The sequence below is a fragment of the Octopus bimaculoides genome, chromosome 20 (assembly GCF_046866305.1).
Source record: "Octopus bimaculoides isolate indiv1 chromosome 20, ASM4686630v1, whole genome shotgun sequence".
NCBI lineage: Eukaryota > Metazoa > Mollusca > Cephalopoda > Octopoda > Octopodidae > Octopus > Octopus bimaculoides.
This window is the reverse complement of record NC_142947.1, coordinates 44,066,639-44,074,138: the sequence shown is the minus strand read 5'-3', so window position 1 is coordinate 44,074,138 and position 7,500 is coordinate 44,066,639.

Below are 7,500 nucleotides of genomic sequence, written 5' to 3'. Positions count from 1 at the left end.
TAAAACTGTCATAGCAATTAAAAAATGTGTCTATCATTCTATTTGTAATTGGTACACATGGCATAACCCACAGCACCTCTATAAGCTTGGATAGATTGCTAATAACGATTGGTTACTGAAAACATCTGGTTGCTACAAAAATAATTGCTGTTTTTAAGCATCAACATTAAAGCAGTATATATTATCACTGAATAAATTGTATTCATCGAAATAATAACTATTACAGACCACATATGAAATTTGCCAACACGAAACTAGCATATTTATTCTGTTACCATAAAATTTCGGTATCTTAGAATCGATAAATTCTTCTAACGCATTTAGAATTATTCTTTGATAGCTGAAGGTATCCTTTATTTCATAAATTGGCCACACAGCTTTACAAAGATGTAGGTGCGAGCTGGACAAAGACATAAATGATAATGGAATGAAAAGAAGAAACGATGGTTGGTAGGGAAAGCAGACAACGCCCGCCGATTGCTACTTCCCGAAAACATTGTTCTCTTTTTCTCAAAAACACAAAAGGAGGTATTGAACCTCTTACTAAAGTTCAAAGAATGAACGCAATTATCCTTACTAGTTGAGGTGCTGAGACACTTACAAAGGTATCACTTTGTTGGTTGCTATCGAAGAGCTGATAAAAATTATCGTCGTTGGGTGTACATATAATGGAGAAATTATACAAAATGTATAAATAGATGATGAGTAAAGCACGCGCATGGCTTTGACTACTCGTTGTTATCCGTAGCTTTATTGCATGGACTTCGTAGTGGATGTTGGGGTAACAGTATTAATAAAATAGATGGAATGAGTAAAAGCATATATATATATATATATATATATATATATATATATATATATATATATATATATACAGGGTGCCACAGAACGTTTGCCTCGATTTCAACGGTTAATAAGAAACAAATACATGAAGATGAATGAAAAACTGTTGTATTTCTATGAAGTGTATTCGATGCTATTTTCTTTCTGTTTCAGGTAGTTCCTACTATGGTCTGTTTTGGTGAGTATCGTGCATTTGTTAGAAATACAAAGATTTTTCTTGTATATTCATGTGTTTGTATTTTATTAACCTTTGAAATCGAGGCAACCATTCTGCCGCTTAGCCGCACCCTGTGTGTGTTTATATATATATATATATATATATATATATATATATATATATATATATATATATATATATATATATATATATATATATATATATACAAAGGAATGAGAGATATACAGACAGAGTAAAAGAGCGATACAGACAGAGATAACAGAAGTGGGGCAGTATGAATGCACCTGCATGGTTTGGCGGAAGGTCAGAAGTGTAAGAACGCTACAGATGGTGAGAAAGTATAATAGAAAGAGAGGCGGAGATGTGGGAGTAAGTGATAGAGTAGTTACGGTAGGAGGTAGAGAGATCAGAAATTTGATTACTTTTACTTCATTTTAAGGTAACAAATATTTTTATTTGAAAATTGCTATTCATTTCATCATTTTGTACAAACAGCAAGAAAATTGATAAAAGTTAAATTATGTATGTCATATTTTATTGATAAAAGTTAAATTATGTATGCCATATTTCCTGACATGATGGCAAAAGTATGCTCCGAAAGTTTCTCGTCATATGATGAGTACAGACACTCTAATTTATACAGGAATACAAATATATACAAGAATATATGGCATATTATATACAAGAATATATGATATTCATGATAGTCTAAGATTATCACAAAATCAGATGTTTTGCGTGAGGAGACAGCTCTTCAAATCAACACCAGACTTGCTAGCAATTTAACTTTTGACATTCGAAGAATAAAAAACGAAGTCGATCTCGGCCAGATTTGAACACAAAACGTATAGATCGGGAATATGTAGGTAATAACATTTTAACAGATGTTCTACCTTTTGAATGACATTACCTTAAACTTAATACTCATACTAGTAACAATATGAGAATATATTATCACGTCGAGTCGTTCTCCTCATGTACCAGCTGTATAATACTTGCTAATACAACAATAAAAGACAGCTGCTTGTGTTATGTTCGAGAAATCGTAAACAGAATTGATTAATTAAGATATAATGCAGGTGAAAGAGTCGCCTTCTCCAAATATGAACTCACGTTTCTATTTGTAAAAGTCATTTATTATAACAGAGAATCATATTGCGTTATTTAGCAGCAATGAACTGAAATGAACCGAAAGTATATATCGGGCGTCTGAATTCATATTCAAAAATCGATACTCAAAGCATAAATATTCATTTGTCAAACGTGACAGAAAATGTGTTCCGGCTTTATCAAAATGTATATGATTCTTATGTGAGACTTGACCGCACGAATTCGAAATGTACTTAGGCTGTCTTTGGTACAGCACAATAATTTGGGAATGGTAAGTTCAAATAAAACGTGCCAAATGTGTGGTATCTGAGCAACAAAATAAGAATTACGACCAAAGACAGTAATGGTTCGAATGAGAGAAAAGAAATCCTATCACCTTGTATTCATGATTCGAAACATTTTCTTCTTTCTGCATAACAACTAATCCTTTGGATTTTTGAATTTTTTTTATCTAAAGAGTATTTCTTACGAAGCTGCAATTCTTTTCACGTGATAGCCATTTCAGAGAATATTGTTTAAGTAACAAATGCTTTCGTACGATAGGGATAGTTTTAGAATGGGATTTGTATGAGGTTGATTTCTGCATGCAACGATATTTCCATAATTATTGTGTTGCCACGGGAATAAGGACAGAGACAGAACACGTGAATATTTGATATTGAAACAACCTAATTTATGGAAATTATCATGCAAGAATAATTATCAAAAAATATTGCGATAAACGCAATAGTTGAGTTGTCCTCTTTCAGATTGTGCTCTTAGTTTACATATACATGCACATTTGTATGTATATATATATATATATATATATATATATATATATATATATATATATTTATATATACACACCCCAACACCACCACACCACACCACTACTCCACACACTACCATACTACACCACACCACAACACACCACAAAACACCACCCCGCATACGCTAGCACTGACCACTTCCCAACAGCTACACCATCATACACACACCTGCACATGCACACACACGCACGTCAAGATCACCAGCCCCTTTCCACACGTACATACACGCTCTCACATTCACACGTACGCGCACCTTAGTTTGGGGATCACCTCTTCTTTATTATCTCTCCTTCCTCTTAGCTCTCCTGTGTGAACCCTCTGTCCGGCATTCGCCATGATAGATCGCTAGCCACTAAACTTTTTCTATTTTCTCTCCCTGTTTATTTCTGTGTTCATCTCTGTCGAAGAGTATGGGCACGAAACGTAAAAGACTTTCTCACTTCCCGAGCGTTAAACTAATACATCTGTCTGTTGTTTACACACCCGTCTTCGTCTTTTGCTTTTTTCTTTCGCTTTTTCGTAAATTCTCTCTATATATAGCAAAACCTCGCTGTACGAGAGGATCATTGTACGAGTAATTTGCTGTACGAGCCGAATTCCGCAGTACGAGCATACAAATCGTCCCATCTTTAAGGTAATTCAGTTAATAAGACCAATTTACACATTGCTTTTGCAATCTCTCTTTATAATTGTCATTTTACTTGTAACTATACCTTTTTCTATTTTAAAATCCATAAAAAGATATTTTTCAGTGATTCTATGGGGCTGGAACAGGTTAATTATATTTTAGTTAATTTCAATGGAAAAAATTGATTTGTGAAACGAGTAAATCGTAAGACGAGTTCTGTCATGGAATGAATTAAACTCGTACTGCGAGGTATCACTGTATATAATTCATACATACATACATACATACACACATACATATATATATGCACACACACACACACACACACACACACACACACACACACACACACACACACACACACACACACATACACACACACATATATATATATATATATATATATATATATATATATACAAGAATGTATATATGTCTTTCACACATTTCTGTTCAAGCTGCGCAAAAAAGTTCTTTTCATAAAGTCTTCTCTGTTAACACAATGTGAACATAGACTTGTGTTCGATGAATAAAGACATTTATGCCATCACATGATTGCTTATGAATTCATACATGTGACTCATGTTTAATATATTTGATCTTAAATTTCTATAGGTTCAAAGAAAGAGTTCAATGGCTGAGCAATGGAAGTGTAAGAAGAGAATTTCGGGTAAAAAAGAAGCAGGCCTGCAGCGAACCAAAAATGTCATCAAAACTCTACCGATTTTACGCACCGCAACCATAGAATTGTACCAGCGTGCTCCACAAAAGTTGTGTCTGTTACGGAAATATATATATATATATATATATATATATATATATCTTTCAAAGATATATATCCTTGATATGGAGAACATTTTTATCGATTCATCTTTCAACATATATATATATATTCACACACACACATATATATGCAATTGTACATATTCACATATGTACGTCTGGGAATGTATAAATGCATATGTATTTTTATGTACATGTAAGTACATACGCACACTCATACATGCATATATATACATATATATATATATATATATATATATATATATATATATATATATATATATATATATATATATATATATACATGCATACATACATACATACATACATACATATATACATAATTTTGTTTTACTACCACTTCGTGTATCTGCATCGACGTTTACTTAAGTATTAAGTATCACGATCTTGGGACAACCAGACTTTACATATATTTCTCTTTCTCTTTCTTTCTCTCCCAATCAATCAATGTCATCTGTCTATCTATCTATCTATCTAATATACATGCATATATATATATATATATATATATATATATATATATATATATATGTTGTTGTACTTGGGGATGGTCATATTGCCAGTTTAGCCAATAAAAACACACGCACTGTATATTTGGTGTTAATTTGCTTCAGCTTTATATTACATTAATCTTAATCTTATTGCGTGTGTTTTTATTGGCTAAACTGGCAATATGACCATCCCCAAGTACAACAACATCTGTTTCAACACACGATTTCACATCAAAAATCTTGCAAAACAAATATATATATATATATATATATATATATATATATATATATATATATATATATATATATATATATATATATATATATATATATATATATATATATAATCGTTTGTATGTATGTGATCATGTTTGTAGCTGTGTTAGATTGAGTGAATCTTTCATCATATTTATTCGTCGACGAAGTATATGTACAAGTGAAATCTTAGAAAAGCGTCTTTTATGAACGAAGTACAGAACGATAAATTCTCTGCACCTAGTTGTGGACACTTCCTTTATTTCCTGGTCATCAGAAATGCAGGTAAGCAGTGACTTAGTTATGGAGAACCTGGTACCAATTACACTACCTTGTGCCATTCAAAACATAAAATTCAAAGGATGAATAAAGAAATAATTATAGAATGAGAGTCTGAAAATATGGGGTTCCATATCAGACATTGTCAAACGCTTCTCTTTATCGTCAGTAAAATTGTGATAAAATCCCGACTTCTCTTCCGAGAATTTTAACAGTCAGCCATTGCAAAATCTCTGAACAATTTCTCTTCCTTCTTGGAAACAATACGATGCCATCATAAAATCGCCATTTTATCGCTGGGTTTATTCGAGCAAGTAAAACACAGAAAAGTATCACCTGGAAATAGCTGGTAATTAAACTAATTATACCGTTAATATTTCATTTTATTGTATTTTCCATTCTGTAGTCATCGTATAACAAATAATTCTGTCAATTGACGGAGTGGTTTTCCTCTTCGTAAAACACAATTTATACCAATTTTAGAAAGACCCACATTTACATACCATCTCCCAGTTTTAACAACCCTATACATTACTGTAATGTGTTCTGGGGTATTTAAACCATTTTAGTTCCTTAATTGCCTGTGTAAATTCTTCTGAAGTGATTTCTAGTTCTTGTTCGATATCAAACAGAATTTTCTGTCTTAATTATTTTTACACCTTACTTTCGACCTCATAGTATTCTCTCTGACGTTCTCATACTTCATTTGCTTTGATTAGTTGTTGGTTGTATTTATCTGCAACGATTTCACATTTAACTACCCCCATTCTTTAGTTACATCGTTAATGATTTGTTCTATGATTTTCTAGATTTATTTCTTCTATGAATTATTTATATTTGTTCTCTGCATCGTCCGTCAATCTGTGTAATGTTTGCTGCATTAATATCCTTCCTTAGTTTTCCTATTAGCCAATCAATGTTTTATTCGTCTTCATTTTGCTTGTTTCAGCTCACTTCTTTCATCACAACTGATTAGATCGTTCATCTTTTTTCATCTTTGTATGCTTAACACTGTCTATAAATAATTTTCTCGCCTGCTCTTATTTATTTAAAGTCGTCCGCCAATCCTTAAACATTTGCATCGAATATTTACCTATAACTTACCTGCAATTTACTTGAAAGGTGTTAGCCGATTAAATCGGTTGGTACTTTCAAAAATACTTCATTTTAACGTCGGGATGTTAAAAGGTTAAGTCGACCTCAGCAGGAATTGAACAAAGATGTAAGGAGTCAAAATAAAATGCTACAATTTGAGCTTTTGTTCAAATATTCCTCCGTCTTCACCAATCCACTGTCTTAATTTTCGTCACATGCTAATTATCCTTAGGGCACGAATTAGCTCACTATCTCTGATTGTAATTTTAACCCTGTGACCCCCGTAACACCGGTTTACCGGTGGATGGCTTTATTGACCTCTATACTGTAGCACCGCTCTGTACCGTAGCACTGGTGGAGTGCCAGGCATATGGTCAAATGAGGTTGATGAGGTAAGGGCTCAAAGGGTTAAATATAAATTTAATTTTGCATTTCGACATTTTTGACTGACTCGAACTAAATCTGCATTTTAAATTAAGATCTTTAAAAGTTTGTACACGCGACCTATAGAGAATATCCCCGAAAAAAATGAATCGATTTTAAACTGTACTTATAATCGGTCAATACACACATGGATCGCTTTAAACACCGTTGTGGCTATGTGGTGAAGAAGTTCGCTTTGCAGCCATTTGGTTTGGTCAAGTCTCACAGCGTGGCGGCTTGCGTAAATATCTTTCACTGCTGCAGTCTCAAACAAGCAAAACGTGAGTAAATTTGGTGGACTGAAATTGCGCGGAAGCCCGTCACGGTTATAAACTATAATGTGCGTACATGACTTTACGTTTGCCCTCATATCACCTGTCAAACGGTGTTTGGGTTATTTACATCCCCTGCAATAAAACTGTTTGGACAAAATTAAATTTTGGGGACAATTGATCGACTAACTCTGCATGTGCGCAGTACATTCATTAAAACAAGCAGAATAAATGATTATACGTAGAAACTTCCTATTAATGCATCTCAGTGTTGATTCCTGTTTAGAGGATTCAACTAACACCAAACTAA